Source organism: Mustela nigripes, chromosome 13 (genome assembly GCF_022355385.1).
Source record: "Mustela nigripes isolate SB6536 chromosome 13, MUSNIG.SB6536, whole genome shotgun sequence".
Lineage (NCBI taxonomy): Eukaryota > Metazoa > Chordata > Mammalia > Carnivora > Mustelidae > Mustela > Mustela nigripes.
Window position 1 is genome coordinate 69505282 of NC_081569.1, and position 14792 is coordinate 69520073.

A 14792-nucleotide genomic window follows, 5' to 3' on the forward strand; every position below is an offset into this window, starting at 1 on the left:
CTTAAAAAAAAAAAAAAAAGAGAGCTCTGTCTCCATTTCAGGATGAGCTTCACTGTGTCTTGTCCTGTGGAGCCAACCCTCTCACAGCTGGTGTTTATATCTGCATGAGGTCACTGGCTGGCATTTACAGGCAAACCCTCTTGTTCTGTGTCCGCAACTGAGAAGAGGGGGAGGGAAGGATTCAATATTCATATTTACACATATTTATTGAATCTCCAGTCTGTGTCAGGCACTGTAGCAGATGCAAGGATAGAAGGGTAAACAACACAAAGCCCTCCATGAGCTTACACTGAGTATACAAGCAAGATGATATTAGGTAGTGACAAGTGCTCCAAAGACAGTAAGGAAAGGAGAGGAAGGCAAGCTAGGATGACCAGAGGAGGTGACACTTGAGCAGAACCTTCATTAAAATGATGGCACGAGCCATGAGTATTTGGAAGGAAAAGCATTCTTCGGTGTAGTGCAAAGATCTTGAGGTGGGAATGTACTTGGCAATATGGAGAAACCTCTAGGAAACCAGGGTACTGGAGCAGAGCAGAGAGAGTATAGTAGGAAACAAAAAAGTCACATAAGAACTTGGGGATTTATTCAAAATGTGTTGAGAGGCCATGAGTAGTTTGGAGCAGGAAGGTGACATGATCTCATTTGTTTTTAAATCAGAAACAGTGTGGAGAATCACAGCAGTGGAAGCACATTCTATTTTTTAGTTTTATTCAACACCAGGATATGATTGTTAACACCACTGGTCCCATGTGTAGTATTAAAATTATTTTTTAAAGATTTTTTTTACTTTAAAGAGAGCATAAGGCAGGGTGAGGGAGAAAGAGAAACTTTAGCGGACTCTGTGTTCAGCAGACTCTCTGTTCAGCGTGGAGCACCACTCGGGTCTCTATCTCATGACCCTGAGATCAAGACCTGAGCCAAAACCAAGAGTCACTGACTGTACCACCCAGCTGTTCCCCCGCCCCCACACTCATATGTAATATTTAAATCACATGGGGTTAGGAGATTCATGTCTGTGAGCCCTGTGGTTATAATACGTTAATGTTTGTCTGAGGAAAGGGGGAAAAAAACAGCTCTGAATCACATTATTTTAGAAAAAGCAACTTTTAGACACTTGTTGGGAAAAATTTTAAATTAGTAATTTATCTAAAAGAGAAAATACAAGGGCCCCTGGGTTGCTCATTTGGTTAAGTGTTCAACTGTTGATTTCAGCTCAGGTCATGATCTCAGGGTTATGAGTTTGAGCCCTGTATGGGGCTCTGCGCTCAGCTTAGTGTGGAGCCTGCTTGAGATTCTCTGTCTCCCTCTATACCTCCCCCATGCACATGTGTGCTCTCTCTCTCTTAAAAAAGAGAGAGAGAGAGAGAGAAGGATAAAATACATTGAAGGTATTCTTAGCACCCCATATTGGAAGACCAGAGAAGAAACGTGTCATAGATTATCAGATACTGAATTAAAAGCCCTCCATGCCTAAAGACACAAACTATATCTCAACGGCTGTAGTCTGCTTTGCTTGTTCAAGAGCTCAACTTGTTCAGGAAATTTTGTCAGTTTTCCCAGGAGTGATGCCCCAGAGGTGTTAGAGGAAATTATAGGACACTTGCTGGTAAGCCAAAATTCCTATATATTAATATATAATGAAATATAGAACTATCAAATGAATCCAGATCAAATGAATCTCTTATCCAGTCAGAGTACAATGTTCCTGGACTGTGTGAGAGAATTTTTTTCATGTACAGTGGACACAGTCACAGATTATATTACCTTCAAGAATTTGATGAGTTTAGGAGATACATCAGTCTGATCAACAGTGGAAAGCATGCTAGAATTTGAATCAGGAATCCTGTGCTTTATTTCTGGATCTCCAATTATGATTGTGTGACTTTGTGCAAATTACTTAACTTTTCTGAGTCTTAGCTTTCTCATCTGTAGAAATGGAAGATACAAATATATTCTTTGTAGGGTTATTTGGAGGATTGGATGAAATAAATGTGCTGTTACAGTGCGTGGTGTGGATTAAGTACTCAATGTTAGTTGAACCTGAATTCTGTAGGATGTTGCTCTCAGAACGCTGCTATATCCAAGAATATTGGAGAAATCCATAAACACTAAAATGCTACAGAAAATAAGGTGTAGTGGCTATGAGATTTAATGTCAACGGTGTTCTAAGAGTACTTGCATCCTACAAGGGTTTTTTTTCCTTAAAAACTCCAAATCATGAGTAGTTTTCATTTCAGGGATTAATGGATACAACTAGCATGAAATTCCAGGGTGTTTACTTTACCTAGGGTGCTTCCTGCTCTGAAGGGAACACGTAAATGACAGGGAGGATTAACCGTTAGTCGGTTTCCACACTAGGAGTAGCTAGAATGTACCCTCAAGCAGGCACTTCGTCCTCTTCCTGGTTGCATTCTTCAAAGATGGTGTATCAAAGCCGAGCATGACTCCTGGGAATGGTTTAGTCATGAAGAGCAGGACAGAAAAATTACCAATGAGCAACTACCAATGAACGGAAGGCCTTGCTGTTCCCTCTCCACAGAGCCCTGCACAAAAGGCAGCCACTTCATTGGCCTCCGTAGCACCACCCTCTGAGGTATTCCCACTTTCTTCATCCTTCCTTATAGGCTACTCATCTTTCCCAGTCCCCTTCTTTGAGCGGCACTTCTGTTTTTTTCTCCCACTCATACTAACCCAGCTTCACCACCTGGTGTAGAGCTTGAGGCTGGAATGGGAAGATGGGTTGCGGCCCAAACTGTCCAGGTATATAGGGGCTATCGCTGAGACATCATCCCTTGTACATGCCCAAGGAAATCCCTAGGGTCGCTACGCCCTTGAGATGACATCTGCGTGATTTCTGCCCCTTTTGTGACTTCGCCTTTGTTTACTTTCCTATCAGTTTTTCACGACGAGCTTAAAGGGCTCGATGTCATGTCCTTGCATTATCAAGCAAGGGTAGGATATAAGCCCTGCCCAGAATGCCTCTTCAGTGAAAGTCAAAGTAAAGAACTCTATCCCAAAGAGCCTCGAGTTGCTGTTTATAGCTCCCAAAGGGTCCAGGGTAGAGATTTTCACTAGTAAAGATCCTTGTCGCCTGCTGGAGTAAGGCTTGCTATCCGCAGCTGCTTCCGAACATCCTACAAATTGCAAAAACCAGGCTCAGCTCAGAGCGTCGCCCTCCTTGCCGGAACTACAACTCCCAAGATGCCCCGCAACCTAGGAGTGCGCACGCGCGTCCGTAGCGGAGAGGGAACCAGCAGCACCGACAGAGCGGTCGGGTTGGGGCATCCGCGAGTGGGTCGGGCAACTCCCAAGGAGAAAGAAGCAGGCTTACGGGCGGGTCCCGGGAACCGAGGGACAGGCCTTTCCCGCGGGTCTGTGAAGAAGGTCGGCGGCCCCAACGGGAGCCAGTTAGGTAAGCCCAGCCCGGTGCTTTCCAGGAAGTCCGTCTGCGGGCGCAGGCAGGGAGTCGCACCGGCCATGGTGGCTGAGGAGGGAGAGGTTGCTGCCCTTCAGCCGCCAGCCCAGTTTTCCTAACCCTACTGGTGTCTCTTGGGAGGAGCGTGGAGACATTGGGGGCTGCTTGAGGGGGGCGAACGGGCCCGGGTAGGGGCCGTGGGGCGCGCTGGGCGTGGCCCGCGCTGGAGGCGCGCGAACCCCCGGTTGCTGATGAATCACTCGGGGGCCCAGCCTCCCCGGGTTCGGGACCGGCCCCTTCCCCTCCCGCCGGAGCCCGCGCCTGCCGAAGCTGCGCGAGCTCGCGGTGCCTGTCCGCCCCTTCCACTCCACGGAGGGGTAGCTGAGGGGCGATCCTCTTAAAAAGGCTTTCTCAGCAACACTCCTTCAAAGGCTTCTGCTAGTTGAAAGTTAGAAAGAAAGTGGAGAAAGGAAAAAAAAAAAAAAAAAAAGAACCTTAGGTCACACCCTTTTGCGGGCGGGGAGGGGGGTTTAAATCTGGCTTGTCTTGGATTTGCCGTTTTTGATCTATATCCTCTGCCTTAAAATAAATTCCTGGCTCCTGGGCAGCACAGCTGGATCCAGCTGTGAAGTTTGTGTGTTGATTTGTTTTGAGGACGTGACTGGGTCGTTGTATTTCTGCTTATGAAGTTGGTGTGTTTCCTCTGCAAGCCTGCAATCTAATTACAAACAAATGGGAAAAGAGCTTTTTTCTTTCCCTTTCTTTCTTTCTTTTCTTTTTTTTTTTTTTTTTTTTTTTTTTTAGTGTTTAGTTAAGAATCGCATTTCCAACGTGCCCTTGGCTTCTCTTAAAACCAAAAGTCGTCTGGTAATGAACACTGCAGTAAAACTTATCCCAGGAGGTCATACTTGCACAGGAAATAAGCCTGTGGAGATTTAAGTTAGCTCTGTGCGGTCTCCCTTGGTTTGTAACATTTTTCATGCAGCTCATGTTTCTTTTTCTGAGAATCCTTCAGATTAATTTTTTGGAGGATTAGTTTGATTAATTAATTGGCCTGTCAAAAAATATATTAGGCTTAGAAAAATAGTTTTGTCCAGCCTCATTTATTTTTGCTAGTCTCTTCCTTCTAGTCTTTGGCTTTTATCCTTCCCCTTCTTTCAGAGTCGGAAGTCATTATATTTACAATCCCCTTTCTAACTCATTTCTAGGAAAGAAAAAAAGAATTAAAATGCGAAACTCAGTATATTCTAACTCTATAAGCTTCCTTACTTTCCCTCTGGTGAGGATTTCTTGTTTCTTTATTTTTTTTAAGTAATCTCTGCTCCTCACCTGGGGCTTCAATTCACAACCCAGAGATCAAGAATCTTGCGCTCTACCCAGCTATCCAGGTGTGTGGAGTTTGTTATTAGGGACACCTGAGTGGCCCAGTTGGTTAAGGGTCTGCTTTCACTAAGGTCATGGTTCCAGGGTCCTGGGATCCAGCCCCCATTCTGCCCTGCTCAGTGGGGAGCCTGCTTCTCCCTCTGCCCCTCCCCCTGCTCATGCTCTCCCCCTTCTGTCAAATAAACTTAATTAAGTAAGTAAGTAAGTAAAATAAGGTTATTAGACCAGATGATCCCAAGATTATTCTAGCCCTAAATATCTCTGATTTGCAATATTCATTTATTTTATTCATTCAGGAAACATTGGCCCCATTTGTCACTCCAAGTCCTGTGGTAGACCCGAAGGAACAAAAATGATTTCCTGAGAATGTTACTGTCCCAGTTCTCAATTTCTTTTAATCATGTTTTTATGACTAATTCTAAAGTTTTGTGGTCTACCCTCCAGGCCAAATTATTCTGCAGTTAATAACTTCACCTGAAGGTAGCCCTCAGGCTATACTCTCTCTACAGTTTTGAGTATGTGACAAATCTACATAGAATACAGTACAATTTTGTAAATTTATTTGGAACCTGGGGCGATCTGGCTGTATGAAAATCAGTTAGCAATATCATAGGGAGAGTGAGAGGCGGTGGGGATAAAACTATACTGGGATAGAAACCAAAAGAGGGAGAGGAAAAGATGAGAAAGAAAGATGAAAGAGAACTTGGTAAAACCAGAGAAAAGGGCCTCCTGGGTTTTCAGATATCAGTTGGATGTACTAATATATGTTACTAATATAGTAAATCTTGTTATTTAGGCTCTTATTTTTTATGGTTCCAGTTAGCTGGCAAACTATTCATCATGCTTTTTGCTTTTCAATTGTTCTTTTTTTTTTTTTTTTTAAAGATTTTATTTATTTATTTGACAGAGAGAGATCACAAGTAAGCAGAGAGGAAGGCAGAGAGAGAGAGGGAAGCAGGCTCCCCGCTGAGCAGAGAGCCCGATGCGGGACTCGATCCCAGGACCCTGAGATCATGACCTGAGCCGAAGGCAGTGGCTTAACCCACTGAGCCACCCAGGCGCCCGCTTTTCAATTGTTCTTAAAGTTAAATATGTATGGGCTCTCTCTTGATTAAAATAGTTGAGGAGGGCATTATTTTCTAGGCTGTCATAGTGGCTAAAGCATTATTTTCTATTATATCAGTGATATATTATATATTATATCAGATCTATATTATATCAGTGACTTTCCTTGAAGACATTTGATTTATATATCATACTTATTCTTTTTGTTTGTTTGTTTTAAGGTTTGTTGTTGTTGTTTTTAAGTAATCTCTATACCCTGCAACCCCTAGTTCCAATCATATTCCACCAACCAAAACAGCCAGGGACCATCACTTACTCATTTTTATAGCAGATCAACACAACTATAAATCACAGCTATAAGATCATATTGAGAGGATAATACTATAGAAAACAGAAAAGTCTACTGGATTTCTGACAGTCCGTTAGGTACCTATTGAAATTGTGTAGGATCAATCTAAATTTGCTATTTATGAAAATTAAATGTGAACATATATTCTGATAGCTGTGTCTGTAATCCATTTGGGTATTTGCAGTAATGAAGGAATAAAGATGTGAGTAATTGAGAGTGGCAAATAATTGAAAATGTAGTTGTCTATTATGTCATATTCTAGAATTTCATTTGAAACAAAATGATTAACGTATCTTGAAGCAAAGTGCTACTTTGTATTTTTATTGAGGTATCAGTAACGTTCAATAAAATGCACATATGTTGAGTGTCCAGTTCAAGGAGTTCTAACAACTTTATACACTGTAACTTCTAGCAAAATAAGATAGAAAACATTTTTATCACCATAGAAAGTGCCCTCATGCCCCTTTCTAGTCATTCCTCACCCACACTCCTCCACTAAGGCAACCACTTTCAGCCTCGTGTTTCTGACACCATAGATTTGTTTTGCCTACTCTTGGACTTGACATAAATGGAGTTGTACAGTAGTATATGCTTTTTTGTGTGTCTGGCTTCTTTTGTGTTATATAATGTTTTTGAGATTGATCTGTGTGTATTGGTACTTTTTTGTAAAAAGATTTTGCCAGAGAGAGCGTAAGCAGGGGGAGGGGCAGAGGGAGAAGGAGAGGGACAAGCAGACCCAGCTCAGAGCTTGGCAGGGAGTTCAAGGCCTAGTGGGAGGTGGGGGAGCGCCTTGATCCCAGGACCGTGAGATCATGACCTGAGTGTTTAACCCAGGTGCCCCAGTTGGTACATTTTTATTGAAGAATGTATTCCATTATAAGAACATAACCTAAGCTCTTTATCTGTTTTATTTTTGATGAATGTTTGGATTTTTTCCAGGATTGGGTTATTAGAAATAAAGTTGTTATGAACATTTCCTTTTCAAATCTCTTGGGGATAGATGTTCTCATTTTTCTTGATAAGTACCTAGGAGTGGAATTACTGAGTCATAGGGTAGATGTATGTTTAACTTTACTAAAAAACTGCCACACAGTTCTCCAAAATGGTTTATATATGAGTTCCAGTTGCTTCACATTTTTTTATGTTGCTGAATTTTAGTGCTGTCAGACTTTATTTTAGCCACATCAGAAGCTGTAAAATGGTACCTCGTTGTGGTTTTAATCTGTTTTGTTTTTTTTTTTTTTTGTAAACTTTATTTACTTGTCAGAGAAAGGGCATGCATGCACAAACAGAGGGAGGGGCAGGCAGAGGGAGAGAGAGAAGCAGGCTACCTATGCAGGAATCCATCCCAGGACTGGGATTATGACCTGAGCCAAAGGCAGCTGCTTAACTGACTGAGCCTCCCAGGTGTTCCTTAATTTGTTTGTTTGTGGGTTTTTTTTTTTTTTGACAATTAAGGAACTTCACTAGATAGTAATTGACTTCTCTTGTAAAGTATCTGTTAGTCTATTTTTTTCACTGGGTGATTGATCTTTTAACTGTAGTTTTTAGGAGTTCTTTATATATTGTGAGTACAAGTCCTTTTCAGATGTACAATTTTAACCCAGTCTTTGGCTTTTCTATTTATTTTCTTGATGATGTGATGAGCAGAAATTTTTAATTGTTATGAAGTCCATTTTATCGGTTTTTAACTTTATGGTTAGTGTGTTTTGTGCCTGTTCCTAGGGTTGCAAAGATATTCTCTGTTTCTTTTCCGAAGCATACTTGTTCCAGGTTTTACATTTAGGTCTGTGGTCCCTCTCAAATTAATTTTTTTGTAAAGATGGGAGGTAGGAGTTTAGGTTCATTTTCCCTTCATTCAGATATCTAGTTGTGCCAGCAACATAGTTAAAAATTTTTTTTGCCTTTCTCCCTTAGATGGACTTGGTATCTTAATTGAAAATCAGTAGGGCTACTTTTTATTTTCATTGTGCTTTTATTTGTAGTGTCTTAAGCGTGGGCCCTGTATCTTTAAAAGGAAAAGGAAAATATAAAAACCTTTTATGCACTTCTTCCAGACTGCAGCTACCCTGAGATTAATCCAGGGCTGGTTACCTTATATTTTTTGATGCAGGACTGCCAATAATGAATTTGAATTTGAAATGGGTTTCCTGTAGGTTGAGGTAATGGAGGCAACCTTAGTTTCAGTAGCAGTTACACCATGCCCATAAGCCAGGCTGATACTGGGGAGAAAGGAGATTCAAGCCCAGAGAGATCTCCTCTATTAGAGCAAGCTATAAAGAGCTTAATATTTCCTTGTTTATTGATTTGCTGAAAATAGAACTATATATAATCCATGTGTTTTAGTTTCCATCTTTTTATTCCACTACTCTAGTCCTGTCCTTTGTGCAACACAATTCCTGACTTAGACTTGAAACAATTTCTAAGGAGACAGGTTGGTTTTTTCTTCTCCCAGATTTTACTGGCCGATATAACACAATACAATACTATTTTTTAAAGAGTGTCACCTCAACTGTGAGGTAGGAAAGATGTTGGGATTTGGAGCCGATGGCCAAGAAAGAATTCTCGAGACATCTTTGGTGCAAAAAGGTAGTTTTTATTAAAGCATGGGGAAGGACTTGTGGGCAGAAGGGGCTGCACTAGGGTTGTGAGGAGTGGCACATTGTATACTTTCAAGTTGGGAGGGGGTTAGAGATGGGGAAGCCTCTAAGGAATTTTGGAAGCAAGGTTTCCAGGACCTTGAATAGGGCTAGCTGTTGTTAGGAAAAGGTCATTTTTTACTGTCTAAATAAACCTTAGTCATGAGACCCTTCTGGTGTATATCAGTGGTTTATATGGGGGATAACTGCCAGAATATATCTTGGGGATAGAGATAAAGCAAGTTTCCAAAGGAATTTTCACACCCTAAGGTAGACCCCCAGGATTCTGGGGGTGGGGCTAAGATGCCTTTTGCCCCTAGCAAAGCGTTAACATCCAGGCTGCTGAGTTCCTAGAGGAATGTTACTCTGCCTGTCTCAGGGACTTGCAGTGGACTGCAAGTAGTAAAGAAGTATAGTTTTTCCTTTGCCTTTGTTTTCCATGCCAAACTGTATTACTCCAGTGTAGCTATTTGAATTTTTCCTCATTTCCTTTTGGGCTTTGTTCATCCATATCCATATTTTTATATGGGTGTATCATGGTGTATCTGTTTTTTCTGTTATGACACTGAACAATAATCAGGAAACACTGTCTCCTGACAGTGACACATGTGTGTGTCACAATGACACATGTGTGTCATTGTTAGTAAAGAGAAAGCTGGAGATGGAGAAAAGAGCAGTTAGGGGACTTTTTAGTGGGGAATCTTGAATCCAAAGCTTAAGTAAAATAGAAGCAAAGTTAACATTTTCAAAGACAGGTTACCTTTCTGTGGAAATACAGGACAGCTCGGGTTTCCTTATTTTCTCTCTTTAATATATAACAGCTTTATTGAAATTCACACACCATCCAGTTCTCCCACTGGAAGAGTACCAGTCAGTGGATTTTAGTATATTCAGAGAGTTGAGCAACCATCACCATAATCCATTTTAGAACATTTTCATCATGCTGAAAAAGAAACCCCTTACGCATTAGCAGCTGCTGCTGGCTTTCCCCAGCCTCTCCTGTCCCCTACCACCCCAGGCAGCCATTAATCTGCTTTCTGTCTATGTGGGTTTGCCTATTCTAGACATTTCATAAAAATGGAATCATACAGTATATAATCTTTTGTGACTTATTTCTTTTGCTCTTATGCTCTGAATAGTTTGAGAGTCGTTGAAATACAGAGAAGCAGCTATCACTCACAGATGTGCACACTTTTTGACCTATAAAGATATATACTCCCTCAGGTACATATGCTCAAACACCTACACCTACTCACTAAAGAACACAAACACACCAAGACAAACTTGCAAACTAAGGTACCTGATACACAGAGATAACCCTTTATAAATAAACAGTTTCCTATCAGAGCATATCTGAGCACTAATATCATTACAAGTACATGCAAGTGAATACAGTTCCTGAAGTGGGTGAGAAAAAAAATGGATGAAAATAGGGCAAGCTGCAAGAAAATGAGGGCTGAGGACAAGAGTAGAGGAGAATGTAATGGCAGGTTGAATTTATTTCACGTGTATTCTCTGAGCTTTTGGTTGTTTTAACCAGAAGCAACAATCTGACGTTTATATATTATTTAAATATGTATATAGGCATATAGGTAAGAGTCTTAAAGTTCCTGAGCCTATTGCATAGAAGACCCTTTGAGCAGGAGGTTATTAATTGTTATTATAAGGTAAAGGGATTTCTACATGGAAAACTATAACCAACAAAATATTTTGGTTCCCTGGGTGTGTTTTTTTTTTTTTAAGGTTTTTATTTATTTATTTGACAGAGACCGAGATCACAAGCAGGCGGAGAGGCAGGCAGAGGGAGAGGGAGAAGCAGGCTCCCCGCTGAGCAGAGAGCCCGACGTGGGGCTCTATCCCAGGACCCTGGGATCATGACCTGAGCCAAAGGCAGAGACTTAACCAACTGAGCCACTCAGGCGCCCCGGTGTTATCTTTTTAGTTAAGAGTCATTATGGAGTATTTCTTTGATATGCATGCAGTGAAAAGAGAGGAGGCCCCTTAATGTATTACATTATAAGTCCGGTGTCTATTCAGGCAACCCTTACCCTGGTGCAGGTATTGCAAAATTTGAAATAATCCCAACATTTATTTTTGTTCATGGTGGGTGATCATTAACTCAAGTTAGTATTCTTAAAGACCTCTTTCTTTGTTTCCGCTTTAATAATGTCACTGGAGTGTTACACCTCCTTAGTGAAAGTATGGGAGTAGGTGAAGGTGAGTTGGTGGGGGGGGGGCAGAATGCTTAATTAGATTGGCAAATATCAATAAATATGTGATTATTTGAAAGTCAAATGCATATTTTCATCTCTCCAAGGCCTTGTAATTCATCTGCACACCCTTTCCACCTGCCTTTGCTTTGCCACTTTGAGCCCTCATTATTACTCTTTGTCAAGCAATCTTTTTAAAAATCCAATTAACATAGTGTATTGTTAGTTTCAGAGGTAGGGTTTAGTGATTCATCAGTTGCATTTAACACCCAGTGCTCATTACGTCAAGTGCCTTCCTTTATGCCTGTAACCCAGTGACCCCTTCCTCCACCCACCTTCCCTCCTCTATAGTTAAGAGTTTCTTACAGTTTGTCTCTGATTTCATTTAATTTTATTTTTCCCTCCCTTCCTCTATGATCCTCTGTTTTGTTCTTAAACTCCATTTATAAATGAAATAATATAATTGTCTTTCTCTGATTAACTTATTTTGCCTAACATAATACCCTCTGGTTCAATCCGTGTCATTGCAAATGGTACGATTTGATTTGATTTGATTTTGTTTTATTTTATTTTTGATGGCTGACTGATACCCCACATCTTCTTTATCCGTTCAACTATTGATGGACATCTGGGCTGTTTCCAGAGTTTGGCTATTCAAACAATCTTTCTGCTCTCCTAACACATGGTACTGCATCCCAGGTGAACTCCTGGGTATAGTTTGCTCTCTCTCTCGAGAGTAGTGCTTATCATTGCATTCAGCTCCTTAGCCTTCCCCCTTGCCATACCCTCTTCTCTTTTTGTCTTTTCCCATTGCCAACACCTCACTTCTGGCATATATCTCCTTCTGAATGGAATACCAGGGATGGAGCACCTGGGTGGTTCAGTGGGTTAAAGCCTCTGCCTTCGGCTCAGATCATGATCCCAGGGTCCTGGCTCTCCATTCAGCAGGGAGCCTGCTTCCCCTCTCTCTCTGCCTGCTCTCTGCCTACTTGTGATCTTTGTGTCAAATAAATAAATAAAATCTTAAAAAAAAAAAAAGGATACTAGGGAAGCCTCTTCAAAGAAATGTTGTTTGAACTGTCCCTGAAAGATATGAAAGGATTTGAACAGGAGAAAAGGGGAAAAGATATAATGAGCAGTGTGATCTGAGGGTTGGAGGCAGGAAAGCAAGGAACTTTGTCAGAATACAGGGTGTGTGAAGATCACTCCTTCCCTTTTCCTTTCCTGTCCTTTTGCTGGCTCCTTTCCTATTCCTTCCCTACCCCTTCTCTTTGCTTAGTATATGCTTCTCCTCTCTAGCTAAATCTGTCCTTCCCTTACCACCCACAGTGATCTCTGATCTTTTGTAGCACTATTTACCAGTCCCATTCTTTTATCAGTTAATTTTATTTTGCTTTGATTTTTTTTTAAGTAGTTTTATGTGCATGTCTCATTTTCCAAAAGGTGTATTATGCATTAGCCAAGGTTTTTAGGCCTCAGGGAAAACGACTGACACTTAAGCTAGCTTTCCAGAAGGTATGGTGGCAGGGTTGGGAATTGCAGTGGATTGTTTTTAAGATAGCTGAATTCCCTTACAGCTGGGTTCTCAGCTGGGAACCCAGAGCCGGCACTTGGAAAGCCTTTGTACTTCCTCCTCCGCCTGCAGCTTGCATGGACTCTCTTCAGTTTTCTGTTGTGCCGCTGCTCCATTGTAGGACACTAATCTGGATTTTTTTTTAAGACTGCATTATAGTATTTACCTTTCTTGATCGCTGAGGTTTCTTTGGTGCCCTCTTAAATCTTGCACCCAGGGCAAGTGCCTTTCTCCCTCATCCTTGCCCCAGGCCTGCTTCATTATCTCCTTTTTGGACTGGCTTTCTCTTGTTTTTTTGCTTTCCCCTTAGCTTCAGCATATGACTTAAACTTGCTGTGATGCTGCCCCCAGACCAGAGACATATGATCTCTCAATTCAGGTTTTGTTTCCCAGCTTTCCATATTCCTGGTGAAGAATTGGACTGCTCTCCTGCCCGGGGTAGGGATATCCATCCCTTGCACCAAATATCTGTGAGGGAGGGGAATTGATGGTTGCTTAGCCTGTATACTAAACAGGATCTGGGGTAAGGTTGGTCCCAGACAAGGGGGCTTAGGGTTGGTCATCCCCAAACATGCTTATTTTGGTACCAGAGGTCAGAGGTACCTGTGCCTTTAATTTTTTTTGTATCTGCACTGCACATGGCAGATTAACAGCTAAAAAGTAGGTGTGTCTCTTATGTAGTGTCTGTTTATTGCTGTGACTCTGACCTTTTGACCATTAGAATTAACCTTGGAGATAACAGACTAATCAGAGCAATATTTGTAATATTTAACATAAATTACTGAAATTTGTTTTATCATTTGAATGATATCTAATTTTAGAACAAGTTAACTATTTTTAAACATTTTAGAAATTAATTTTCTAGTTCAGAAAGAAAAGGGAAATAGAGTGTTGATAATCTATTGAGTAAAAAGTGATAATAGGTCTTTATTGTCTCTAACCCCTGGCCCAGTTAGGATATGGTTAAATCAGGTACTCCCATCATTGATCTCAAACCTTACTGATCCCCAGGGATGCCTGGGTGGCTCACTTGGTTAAGCAGCTACCTTCCACTCAGGTTGTGATTGAGCCCCACATCAGGCTCCTTGCTACATGGAGAGCCTGCTTCTTTGCTCACTTGCTCTCTCTCTCTGACAAATAAATAAAAATCTTAAAAACAAAAACCAAAAACTTTCTGATCCCCCCTTATTATACACGTGTTTAGTGTCTCTTATGTTGCAGGCAGTATGATGGTATAATATAAATAATGACATAAAATAATGTAAAATATAAAATAATATAAAAGTACCTGCCTTCAGAGTGCTCACAACCTGAGGAGGAAAGAGATAATTTGATAAATTTTGGTAGAAATGTGGGCAAGGTGGTAACTTGGCACCTATCTTCTACTGTTCTCTTTGTAAACATCCATCTCTCACTTTTATGTATTCTTTTTTAGTCTTCATCTTTCTTACCTAATCTCTGTGGTTAACTGCATTATATGGATTACAGCATAGTAATATGAACTAATGAAGTATTCCTTAAAATGAACTTTGAGAATAATTAATGACTTCATTAGCTAACATTTAGTGAACACCTGCCAATAAGTATTCTAAGTGATTTATATGTATTTATTCATCTAATGAATTAATACATATATTAATTCATAGAATATATTAATATATATTCATATAATATATAACATAGAATATATTAATACCTATATTAATTCATCTAATGAATTAATATATCAGGCCCATGAGATAGGTACTATTATTATTTTTGTTTCACAGATGAGAACACAGGGACAAAGATAGTTCACTATATTGTCCAAGGTTACCAATTGAAATCTTTGTGGGAAGACTGAAATCTTTTCAAAACTATTTTAAATGTCATTTTTTGTAAAATGTATTATAAAATTTTTCCTAATCTTCTTTCTTCCTTTCTTCTTTTCTTTCTTTTTCTTCATGATAAGTGTACTATTTCATTTCCATCATCCATTTCACCCATTCCTCTCCCTGCCCTTCTGGTAACCATCTGTTCCCACCAGCATCCTAGAATACAAAACCCACCTGGGGAGATTTAATTGTTGCACATTGTAAGATTTCATTCTTTTTTATGGCTGTGTAATATTCCATTGTATACCGCATCTTCTTTATTCATCTGTTGATGGACACTT

General features: G+C 40.5%; 1 protein-coding gene across 1 annotated transcript in view; it reads left to right on the forward strand.

Moving 5' to 3' along the window:
- Positions 1 to 3236: 3236 nt before the first annotated feature.
- TMOD3 (tropomodulin 3) overlaps positions 3237 to 14792 on the forward strand; it is a 76646-nt gene continuing 65090 nt past the window's right edge. Inside the window, exon 1 of the mRNA XM_059372834.1 lies at positions 3237 to 3415. The gene's annotated coding sequence lies outside the window, so the exon portion shown is untranslated. The remainder of the gene's footprint in view (positions 3416 to 14792) is intronic.